The 13,295-nt window shown below is 39.1% G+C and overlaps 1 non-coding gene across 1 annotated transcript; it reads left to right on the top strand.

Moving 5' to 3' along the window:
* The first annotated feature begins 1,175 nt into the window (after positions 1-1,175).
* Positions 1,176-1,282, top strand: LOC127133643 (small nucleolar RNA R71). The gene has a single exon (XR_007807596.1). It is a non-coding gene; the product is annotated as a small nucleolar RNA R71 (small nucleolar RNA).
* The last annotated feature ends 12,013 nt before the right edge of the window (positions 1,283-13,295 follow it).

Below are 13,295 nucleotides of genomic sequence, written 5' to 3'. Positions count from 1 at the left end.
CGCTATCTTCAAGTTTCCTTTTATTAGAAAGAATTTCTTTTAAAAACTTGGCATATGAGGGCATCTGCGTAATAGCTTCTGTAAACGGAATAGTGACGTTTAATTGTTTTAGTAGGTCGACAAATTTTTTAAATTGGCCTGCATCTTTGGTTTTAACAAGCCTTTGAGGGTAAGGGATAGGTGGTTTATAAGGTGGTGGAGGTACATAAGGTTCCTTCTTTTCTACGGTTTCCTTATTACTCTCTGCCTTTTCCTTAGGTTCACTTTCCTCAGTTGACCTTTCAGAGTTTTGGTTTTCTATCCTTGGGTCAGACGGTCCTTCCACTTCCGTTCCACTTCTCATTATAATTGCATGAGCGTGGCTTCTTGGGTTAGGTTGGGGTTGGCCAGGAAATGTACCAGTTGGGGCAGCAGTAGGCGCTTGTTGTTGAGCTACTTGTGATATTTGCGTTTCCAGCATTTTGTTATGAGTAGCCAGGGCATCTACTTTACTTGCTAGTTGTTTAATTTGTTCGCCAGTGTGTACATTCTGGTTTAAGAAATCTTTATTGGTTTGCTGTTGAGAAGCTATAAAGTTCTCCATCATGATTTCCAAGTTGGATTTCCTAGGGGCGTTATTGTTAGGTGTAGATGGGGTCGGCTTCTGATATCCCGGAGGTATAGCTGGGGCTTGATTTGGAGATTGTCCAGGTGCGTATAGAGCATTATTACTCTTATATGAAAATTTTGGATGATTCTTCCAATTTGAGTTATAGGTATGCGAATAGGGGCTTCCTTGAGCATAGTTTACTTGCTCCGCTTGGATTCCTGTTAGGAGTTGACAATCTGCAGGAGTGTGACCTTGGATTCCACAGACTTCGCAATTCTGAGTTATGGCAACTACTGTGGCTGGAGGTGATACATTTAAACTTTCAATTTTCTGGACCAGAGCATCCACTTTTGCATTAACATGATCAAGGTTACTTATCTCGTACATGCCAGTTTTTGTTTGAGGTTTTTCCACCATTGTTCGTTCGGTTCCCCACTGATAGTGGTTTTGAGCCATGCTTTCGATAAGTTGGTAAGCGTCTGCATAAGGTTTGTTCATTAGCGCGCCACCGGCGGCGGCATCTATTGTTAACCTCGTGTTGTACAAGAGACCATTATAGAATGTATGAATTACTAACCAGTCTTCTAAACCATGGTGTGGACAAAGTCTCATCATGTCTTTGTATCTTTCCCATGCTTCGAAAAGAGACTCGTTATCTTTATGTTTAAATCCATTTATTTGGGCTCTTAACATAGCTGTTTTGCTTGGCGGAAAATATCGAGCAAGAAAAACTTTCTTCAACTCGTTCCATGTGGTGACTGAGTTGGAAGGAAGAGATTGAAGCCATCTTCTAGCGCTATCTCTTAGTGAGAAAGGAAAAAGACGAAGTCGAATTGCCTCTGAAGTGACACCATTAGCTTTAACAGTATCAGCGTATTGGACAAATACGGATAAATGAAGGTTAGGATCCTCGGTAGGATTCCCAGAGAATTGGTTCTGTTGCACTGCCTGCAACAGTGAAGGTTTGAGTTTAAAGTTGTTTGCTTCGATTGCGGGCGGAGCAATACTTGAATGCGGTTCATCTTGCGATGGAGCGGCGTAATCTCTAAGAGCACGAGCTGGTTCTGCCATCTCGGGTATCGAAGGGAAAATATTTTTGAAATCAGGAAGTTCTACAGGAGGTAGATTGTTTGCAGCACGATATTCCCGAATTCTTCGTAAGACTCGGAGATATAGTTCGATATCGTTGATTCGTAGGTAGAGCGGTTCGCCTTGAGAGCGAGTGCGTGGCATACAAATCAACGAAAGAAAGAAAAGAAAAATAAAAGCCTTAGTCTCTACAGCGTAACAGGAGAGTTACGATATCGACTAAATAAAAGTCCCCGGCAATGGCGCCAAAAACTTGATCGCGACTTTATGAGTCGAATTTAGGGTACAAACTGCAAGTGCACAGTTCTATCGCGTAGTTTTAAAAGATATCGATCCCACAGGGACTTATGAATCGATATACCGTTATCTAAGGTTACTTCGTAAAGCTAAGGCAGGTAATACTTTGATTGTTGGGGGGGAAAAGCTAAAACTAAAATAAGATCTAAAATTAATATTTAATAAGCGGATATCGGTATGTAATTCGTCGTAATTAGGGAATCAATTCTTTATTGGTTTCTTGGTTTTAAAATGAATCTTTTCAGTTGACACTATTGGTTAAAAGTTTTATCTCAAACTCTCGCTCTGTTGAATAAACTATGATTTTATATTAACGTAGCTGTCACTTATAGTTAAGTCAAAAACCACTTTTTGAAAACAGTAGAATCCGTAGAAACTCTTTTAAAGAAAACACTAATCGTTTAAACACCCTTATCTCAAACTCTCGCTCTGTTGACTTAGGTTATATAATTAAACTCAAATGCTTAACTCTCGCCCTCACATTCAATCTTTAAAAATACTTTTTGAAAAAGGTTAGAATTTAATTAACTCTAAAAATTGCTCTCGCCCTGATCTAGAATTAATGTCCAATTTACACTGTCCAGTCAAAACCTCAAACTCTCGCTCTATTGATTTTAACTTCTTTATGTCTTTTACTTTCGTACAAAAACTTTGTTATTAAACCTGTAAATTGAGACCGTAAAAAGAGTGATTTTAATTTTAAACTTAATTAAACCAACTTAGTTTTGATTCCTTCATTCCGCTTACTTTACATACCGATACCTAAATAAATCAGCCAGACATGCTAAACAGACTTAAATAAATAACATGCATAAACAGATTCATCACTTGCAAGCAGCAAAAATTAATAATAAAAACAAGCATATATAAATTCAACAAATAAATAAAGAACCTGAATAATTAAATAGCAGTCTTGAACACTCCACCACAGACCGGTTGGATTTGTTCTTGAGTTCTTCAATCAGGCAGAAAAATAAAACGAAGGAATAAAAAAAACTAGATTCTAACGTAAGGTTAGATCCGGTAAAAGATACACAATAGTTTCCGGTGTAGAAACTATTGTGCGAAAAATTAATTAAGAGCTGGAAAAGAAAATAGAATTGCAAAAGGAAAACAATATAAAAATTTGTCAAAGTAATACTGTAAAAATATGCCTAAGCTGCTGGAAAAAGAAAGAATACGAAAACGGCAAAAATCTGGAAAAAGGCGTGGGACCCTGAGCTTTCCAAAAAGCTACTATTTATATGCCACCTCCTGCAACTGCTTCCGCGTCAAAAAGTCTTCAACGTGCAGAATAGTTGGGCGTGGAAATAGGGCTCAACTCTCTCTCAACGTCTCTGAAGCGTTCCTTGTGCCTCAAATATAAGGGAATGGTGTGACGTCCGTCACACCATGTGTGACGCTCGTCACACAAGTGCATATAGCGTGACGCTCGTCACAACCTCTGTGACGCTCGTCACAGGCACAACGCATGTGCCTTCTTTGGGTTGGGCTTGGCTTTTGCTATTTGTTTCCAGAAACTTCTTTTTACACCTCCTTTTCTTCCTTTTTTTACTTTTGCTTCAAATAGATACCTGAGATAAATAGGAAGGAAATACCGCGTAATATCTGATAAAATGAAATAATTTAAAGTAAATAATAATATAATTTAATTGAATTAAGTCCTAAAATGTGATATAATTTCGTGTTATCAATAACAATAGAACAGTTTGATGATGTGATAGCTTGTGTGACTACTGGGAATTTCTTGGGTTTTAATGATGATGAACTACCGATTGAGGGAAATAATCATAACAAGGCTCTCCATATCTCCTTGAAATGCATAGATACTATACTGTCGAGGGTGTTGGTAGACACAGGTTCCTCATTGAATGTCATGCCGAAGATAACTTTGATAAAGCTGTCAATAGAAGGGATAAGCATGAAGCCCAGTACCCTAATCATAAAAGCATTTGATGGCTCAAGGCGAGAAGTGATAGGAGAAGTTGACTTACCAACCAAGATAGGTCCAACTATTTTCAATATCACATTCCAGGTCATGGACATACATCCTGGTTATAGCTGCCTACTTGGGAGACCCTGGATTCACTCCGCAGGTGTTGTCACCTCTACTCTGCATCAAAAGATGAAATTCATTATAAATGACAAGATGATTGTGATTGGAGGAGAGGAAGACATCTTGGTTACTCACTTGACATCTTTCCGATATATCGAGGTAGATGGTGAAATCACTGAAACACCATTCCAATCCTTGGAAGTGGTAAACATGATGGCCGTCGAACAGACCTTGGAGGTCCCGAAATCAGGACCATCCATGGCCTCGTGGCAAGGAGCTAAAGCTGTTATGGAAAGTGAATATGCTCAAGACTGGGGCAAAGTGGTGGAAGTGAAAGAGAAACAAGACAAGTTTGGCCTGGGGTATGACCCATCATCACACAAAGATGGTAACCAACATGACAAAGAAGAAATTCCTTCTGTGGAGAAAAAATTCACCAGCACTGGCCACATCTTTGGCAAGCAGGTGGCAATGATCAGTAAAGAAAATCGCAAGGAGGGGGTGTCCTGCTGGATGCATCAAGCCGCACCTAATGAAGAACTAACAAACTGGAAGGTTGTGGAGGTTCCCCAAATCTTTCAAAAGTAATTTTATCATTTTAGACAAAACCCTTTGCTCTGCCCAAGGCACAGTGGCATGTTATAGGGCCTCCTTTATCTTTTTCAAGAGTTTTTATCATTAATGAAATGACGTTTTGCATTCAAATTTTTGTTCTTTTTCTTTCGTTTTGATCTATTTACAAAAATGGCAATCAATTTTTATGCACACACTTTCTAAATAAGCTGCATAAATCATAACATGCAGAAACACCACCGAGATCATTGATAACGACACTTCTACGATCCAATATGACTTTGATTGTCCAATCTACCAAGATGAAGACGAAGTGGGGGAAGATTTCGAGCTCCCTAAAGAGTTGGCCAGATTACTCAGACAAGAAGAGAAGGTCATTCAACCACACCAGGAAGACGTTGAAGTTATCAATCTGGGAACAGAAGAAGATAAGAGAGAATTAAGGGTAGGCGCCGCACTTCAAGATACAGTGAAGACAAGTCTGATAGAGCTCCTCCAAGAATATGACGATGTGTTCGCTTGGTCATACCAAGACATGCCCATATTAGACACTGATATCGTGACCCACAAGCTTCCCCTTAAGGAAGAATGCCCTGCTGTCAAACAAAAGCTAAGAAGAACTCAACCTGATATGGCTCTCAAGATCAAAGAAGAGGTGAGAAAGCAGTTGGATGTTGGTTTCCTGGAAGTCGCTAAGTACCCACAATGGGTTGCTAACATTGTACCAGTATCGAAGAAAGATGGAAAAGTTCGCATGTGTGTAGACTACCGAGACTTAAACAGAGCTAGTCCCAAAGGCGATTTCCCATTACCTCACATTAATGTATTGGTGGATAACACAACTCATTTCTCTGTGTTTTCCTTTATGGATGGTTTCTCTGGATACAACCAAATTAAAATGGATCCTGGAGACATGGAGAAGACCACGTTCATTACCCCCTGGGGTACTTTTTGTTACAAAGTAATGCCTTTCGGATTAAAGAACGTTGGGGCAACATATCAACGTGCCATGGTGACTCTCTTTCATGACATGATTCATGAAGAGATTGAGGTGTATGTCGATGATATGATTGCCAAATCCCAGAAAAAAGAAGAGCACATCACCAACCTGGGGAAACTATTTGCTCGTTTGAGGAAGTTTAGGTTGAGGCTTAATCCTAACAAATGCACATTTGGGGTTCGATATGGGAAGCTTTTAGGCTTTATTGTAAGCCAAAAAGGAATTGAAGTAGATCCTGACAAGGTTCGAGCCATTCAAAATATGCCTGCACCGAGGACTGAAAAGGAGGTTCGTGGTTTCTTGGGGAGACTAAATTACATCGCCAGGTTTATCTCTCACCTTACTACAACATGTAAACCAATATTCAAGCTCCTGAGGAAGAATCAAGGCGTGGAGTGGAACAATGACTACCAAATAGCCTTCGATAAAATCAAAGAATACTTGCAAGAGCCACCGATTCTGATGCCCCCCGCAGAAGGGAGACCTCTCATCATGTATCTAACCGTGCTTGACGAGTCCATGGGTTTTGTATTGGGACAACAAGATGAGACTGGTAGAAAAGAGTATGCCATCTGTCACACCCCAATTTTGACCCTGAATCGCTGATTCAATATATTCACCATAGCTATTGCATGTCTACATAGCATACCATGCATTCCATACCGCATAGTGCCGAAAATATCAGTCGAAATAATTTTTCGGATCTACAGACAAACCGGTTGAATTAATCAACGGATGTGCGTCAAATCAGTGAACGAAAATTTTTAAAATCAAGCTTCTAGACATCAATTTTATTAATCTACGTTTCGCGTAGTTTAACCTGGTAAGCTCGATTTATTTTTCGGCTAATTTTTTCGGTCACATTTTGGTCAGTCTGAGCATTTAACCGGTCATTTTTCATTTCAAAATTGGCTCAAACGATGTATATTTCCGAGAAGTTTATTTCGCACTGATCAGTGTGGTACAGTCATTTAAAAAAAAAATTGGGCACTTTCGTGCCCCATTTTTATTCATTTCCAGTCTTTTCTTTTTATGCTTTTGTCAAAAGATTCAGAAAAATTAAATAGCATTGTTCATGTCGTTATTTTTATTTTATTAAGGTTATTTTAAAAAAAAACTATGAATTTTGTTTGTGTTAATTAATTAAATTTGATTTTAATCAATTCAATTTTTAAAAGGGATAATTTTTAAGTTGTTTTGATCCTGACCGTCATATTCAGTTCATCAATGGACTACAATTTCTATCTTTATGATTCCCTCTTAACCAATCAGAAATAAGAATCCGTCTATGGATTCGTTGAAGGTTAGGATAGATCCGGAAGCGAACGCGGTTTCTGTTTACAACAACGGCGACGGTGTTCTGGTTGAGATTCATCAGGAGGAGAAGGTTTATGTTCCTGAGTTGATCTTCGGTCACCTTCTTACTAGTAGTAACCATGATGATAATGTGAAGAAAACTACCGGTGGACGGAATGGTTATGGTGCTGAGCTCACGAATATTTTTTCCACTGAGTTTATCATTGAGATTGTTGATGGTCGTCGTCTGAAAAAGTATAAGCAGGTGTTCTCAAATAATATGGGGACGAAGTGTGAGCCAGTGATAACCAAATGCAAAGCTAGTGAGAACTGGACCAAGGTGACCTTTAAGCCTGACTTGGAGAAGTTCAAAATGGCCTATCTTGAAGAGGGATTTTGCAGCAGGGTTCTATGTGAACCATTTTGTGAAGGATTTGGGAATTTGTTTGAAGGAGTGTGAGAAATTGGGTATTGCTTTACCTGGTTTGGCACTTGCCCAACAACTTTACGTGTCGCTTAAGGCTCGTGGGGAAGGTGATTTGGGTACTCAGGCACTTATTCTGGTTCTTGAGAGACTCAACAATGTTTCTCTACCGCCTCTGGTTTGAAATCAAAGACAGTGTCGCGGTTGTGTAATAAGAGATTTGATGGATCTGTTGTCTGTCTTTTATTTGAAGTATGAATCATATGATGTTGTATGTTTTGGCTGTTCAATTTGGTTTCTTGTTCATGTTGTTGTGCTATGGTGAACTTGTTCATTTTGAATGTTTCAACGAAAGGAGTTTCTGCTGTTTTTCTTCATGTGAGGTGGGGAAAGAGAAAAGTTTGGTTTTGTTTTTATGTTTATCCCATGGCCACGTGTCTCAATACGAGTGGACCCCCTTAAAATTTGAAATTCCGCATTCCGCTTCAAAGAAGCACCGTCTTCCCTCTCTCTTTCTATTTTATTTTTTGTAATTTTATTTATTTGCTTAATTTTTATATAGATTAGGTTTTTATCGGATGTGGGCCTTGGGCCTTTTCAAGCCCCTTTTACTAACTTACACCAACATGTCTATATAGACATTCTTATTCTTTTAAAAAATTTATTAGTAACTAATTATTTGTTCATCATTTTGATTTATTTGATTATAGCTTAATTGATTAATATATTTTTTTATTGCTAAGTTAATTATTGCATCGATTCCATTGCATTGCGATTTAGGAAGTTTAAAATCGATTTCATTGCATTGCGATTTAGGAAGTTTAAGTACAATTTGACTTTCGAAAACCGCTTGGGGTGCATATATTCAATTGCCTGGATTCTTATAGAATGATTCTTACATGAATCCACTCTAAGGCATCTTAAAGCTAAATTCAGTTTGCTTTTGATTTCGATTGGATTCCGGTCCCGTGGCTTACTCTTGGGCCTTCTTACAATGAATTCTTGATCAATATCAAGTTAGTTTTTTTATAAAATCTCACCAACTCAAATTATTTTCATAAGTAAAGTCTGAAGAAAAAAATTATCTTGGATGAAATATCCAGTCATAATCCCGAATATTAGGCTCAAGCTGTAAGAGCTTGTAAGCCATAAATATTCGTCTTCTCTCCAAAACACCTGTAAATATCTCAAACCATCTTCTTAATAAAATTGGAAAGAAAAAGATTACCTGGATGGAATATCCAGACGTAGTCCCGAGTATTAGACCCAAGCTGTAAGAGCTTGCAAGTCACAAGTACTTGTCTTTCAAACTTCAAAATATTTAATTCCTATCTTAACCTCTTTCAATAAGATGGAAATGGAACATGGTGGATACCGTGCACTCCTGAGATTAAGATTCGAGGTGGATGCCTCGCCTATCTTAGCTCTCGCCATCATTTAAAACCGTCAATGCGGTTTCTTCAAACCCCTTTCTCAATCAAACCTCAAAACACTTAATTCTTTATTAAACATTTTTGCCAATAAAGATGGAAATGGAACATGGTGGATACCACGCACTCCTAAGACTAGGATTCGAGATGGATATCTCGCTCATCCAAGTTCTCGTCATCACTCAAAATACATCCAACCAATCAAACTCTTTTCTCGCCGCCGTGCGATTAATCAAAAAACCTTTTCATAAACAAAAGATATATTGTCTTAAGGTGATGAAAAACAATGTTTCGGCCACGATTGTTGAGTCGAGATAAGTGACGTTCTTCTGAATGTTGATTTGTAAATCCATTCGATGGGTGGTATACGTCCGCTCCTCATCTGTTTTGGGTAAAACAATGTCTTCGTCGATTAATACAATATGGCTTTCACTAAAATCGACCAACAAAAAAACATTTTCTACCTAGAACTACGTAAGCCTTGAGTTCTCTATTGCACCTGGAGATACGTAGGAGCAGGATTTGTAAATCTTGTCAGGCCCACTAAAATAAACTTAGGTTTAATGCTTCGTTAAAAATCCAAAAACATTCTCCCCTCTTCTATTCTTTCTTTCCCACCTAATAACTTGAAAAGCCTAACATTTCAAACTAACATTAACGCACACAACTAACCTAATGGTTCCCGTTGAGTACAACGGACGTGAGGGGTGCTAATACGTTCCCCTTGCATAATCGACTCCCGAACCCTGATATTGGTTGCGACGACCATAATCATTGTCGTTTTGTCTTGGGTTTAGTCGATATTTCCCTTTCCTTTTTAGGAATAAATAAAGTTCGGTGGCAACTCTATTCAATCCATCATTGCGAGCGTGCCATTGCGCTTCGCTTAAGTCGTGTTCTCATTTTTCGAGGTGCGACACCATCTATTATCTGAGCAAGAAATTTAATGAATGTGAGACCAGATATTCACTACTTGAGAAGACTTGTTGTGCACTCACATGGGCCGCTAAGCGTCTCAGGCAGTACATGCTAACTCACACGACTTGGTTGATATCTAAAATGGATCCCATCAAGTACATATTCGAGAAACCAGCTCTCATTGGTAGAATTGCCCGATGGCAGATGTTGTTGTCAGAATACGATATCCAATATGTTGCGCAAAAGGCGATCAAAGGAAGCATATTAGCAGACCATCTTGCTCACCAACCACTGGAGGATTACCAATCTTTGAAGTTCGACTTCCCAGATGAGAACATCATGGTTGTTAAGGACGTTGAAGACTCCGAACTAGAGGAAATTCTGGAGCCAAGAACAGGGTGGACGCTCATGTTTGATGGTGCCTCAACTGCAATAGGCCATGGAATTGGGGCAGTGTTGATGTCTCCCAAGAATTTCCATCTACCATTCACCACAAAGCTTTGTTTTACCTGCACAAACAACATGGCCGAATATGAAGCTTGCATACTAGGGTTGGAAGAAGCTATTGAGTTGAAGATCAAGATACTAGAAGTATTCGGGGACTCCGCTCTAGTCATACATTAGATCAGAGGTGATTGGGAAACAAGACATGCTAACCTAATTCCATACCGGGATTATGTACTGAAGCTACTCCCAAAGTTCGACAAAATCACTTTCTCTCATATACCTCGAGAAGAGAATCAGATGGCAGATGCCTTAGCAACTCTGGCTTCCATGTACAAATTGATATGGCCCAACCATCAGCCTCTTATTGAAATTAGGCGTTTTGACGAACCTGCTCATTGCCTGACGACAGCAGAAGAGCCAGATGGTAAACCTTGGTTCTTTAATATCAAACAGTATCTAGAGAAGCGTGAATATCCGGAAGAGGCTTCCAGTCTTGACAAGAGAACCCTCCGGAGGTTGGAATCAAAATTCCTCTTGAATGGAGAAGTATTATACAAGCAAAACCATGACATGGTTTTGTTAAGGTGTGTAGACAAACACGAAGCGCATCAGCTTATGAGGGACATACATGAAGGGTCTTTCGGTACGCACGCAAATGGGCATGCCATGGCAAAGAAAATCCTAAGGGAGGGTTTTTATTGGTTGACAATGGAAGCTGACTGTTACCATTACACCAGAACATGCCACAAATGCCAAATCTATGTTGACAAAACACACGTATCGCCTACCCCGCTGAATGTCATAGTGTCACCTTGGTCTTTATCTATGTGGGGCATCAATATGATTGGAATGATAGAGCCTAAAGCATCAAATGGACACAGGTTTATCTTGGTGGCCATATATTACTTTACCAAATGGGTGGAAGCCGCGTCTTATACGAATGTCACAAAGCACGTGGTCGCTCGTTTCTTGAAAAATAACATCATATGTCGATATGGGATTCCCAACAAAATCATCACTGATAATGGGTCCAATCTCAACAACAAGACCATGGATGAGTTATGCACAACATTCAAGATCGAGCACCACAACTCATCACCCTATCGACCTAAGATGAATGGGGCTGTTGAAGCTATAAATAAAAATATCAAGAAAATCATCCAAAAGATGGTTGTCACGTACAAGGATTGGCATGAAATGTTACCTTTTACGTTACATGGCTATGGCACGTCGGTACGAACTTCGACAGGGGTAACCCCTTATTCCTTGGTATACGATATGGAAGCAGTTCTCCCTATAGAGGTGGAGATCCCCTCGATGAGAGTCTTGATGGAGGCTAAGCTAGACGAAGCAGAATGGGTTCAATCAAGGTACGACGAGCTCAACCTTATTGAGGAGAAGCGCTTGAAAGCGTTAGGTCATGGTCAACTCTATCAGAGGCGTCTTAAAAAGGCATTCGACAAGAAAGTTCGTCCCAGAGTGTTTCAAGAGGGAGATTTAGTGTTGAAGAAAATCTTTCCTATTCACAAAGACTCTAGAGGGAAATGGACACCAAATTATGAAGGTCCATTTGTGGTGGTTAGAGCCTTTTCCGGAGGCGCTCTAATTCTAGCAACTATGGACGATGATGAGTTGCCGCTTCCCATAAATACTGATGCTATTAAAAAGTACTTCGCCTAAAAAGTGGAATAATAAAAGCCGCTAAACCGAAACCTAAAAGGGAGATTTAGGCAAAAAAAATGGCTATCCCGGTGGATTGAAAACCCGAAAGGGAGATCCAGGCAAAATTAGGGATGAAAATAAAAGAATCTGACCCGCTGAGTTGAAAACCCGAAAGGGCGACACAAGCAAAAATGGGTATCCTGTAACACCCCTTTTCTACCCCACAATACTTAACATATAATCAGAGTGAACAAGCACGCATATAAACAAAAGGGCGTCACATCGACGTTTTCAAAAACCAAACATCATTCATCATCAATATACAATACACCTGGTCATTCAAAATAACACATTTCACTTCTCATGAATATTCAAGAATATGTGTTCGCAGCGGAAAATAATGAATACTCATGTATTTCATAAAATGATCCATGTCCCATACCATGATCATCTCTCAATAATCACCTCAAGATAAAATCAAACAAGTAATAACATGATGCATATCCAAATAAGATATGAGTTCAATACTACTAATCTAACCAGTGTTACATGACCAGAGCATCGACTCACTACTTAGTCTTCAAACTAAAATACGGAAACTATCCGGCTAATCTCGAGCGAGCTGTCGTCCACTTACTTCAGCAATACTACTCTGGAGTATCTGCATGATACCCATGTAAAGGTAACATTCAAACAGAAAGGGTGAGAATTCAAATCATTATGAAGAAGTATAATAAAGCACAATGATTAAATCAACAATTAAAGGAATTCATCACACTTCGTATAACCATGTAAATAATATTAACTAACATTTATTTCACATGTTTCAACATCCATCAAAACTCAAGGAGTATAATGTTAAAATCCTATACTATGTTCTCAAATATACACATAACTACAATTATCACATAATCACATATTTTCCAAATTATGTATCCAAACATCACCAAATTCAATTACTATATTTCATACACACCTCACAATCACATCAATGCAAACATTCAATTATCACATAACTCTAATGTGACTCAATGCAAGACATGTGACTCTATGCATGCGGTACCTCAATGTGAACCCAATGTTTCACCGCTTTCCGATTCAATATCTAGAATCCAAGCCACGCTTCCGATTCGGACAAGATCAAAGCCACTACCACGCCTATTTCCAATTAAGGATCAACGTGTGCTACGCCTATTTCCAATGAAGGATCAACGTCTATGTGAACCCACAGTTTCACCGCTTTCCGATTCAATATCTAGAATCCAAGCCACTACCACGCCTATTTCCAATTAAGGATCAACGTGTGCTACGCCTATTTCCAATTAAGGATCAACGTCTATGTGAACCCTCAGTTTCACCGCTTCCACTATGAAGCCGACCATGCCATGAATGAATGTACAGATACCAATACATATGCAATTAAGATCATCTCTACCATCTTAACATTCCACATATCACCATAATTCAACTCTATGATCTATCCACCATTGGTACATATACACATTCATAACAAT

This window comes from Lathyrus oleraceus, chromosome 3 (genome assembly GCF_024323335.1).
Source record: "Lathyrus oleraceus cultivar Zhongwan6 chromosome 3, CAAS_Psat_ZW6_1.0, whole genome shotgun sequence".
Taxonomy (NCBI): Eukaryota; Viridiplantae; Streptophyta; class Magnoliopsida; order Fabales; family Fabaceae; genus Lathyrus; species Lathyrus oleraceus.
This window is presented reverse-complemented; position numbering and strand designations above follow the sequence as displayed.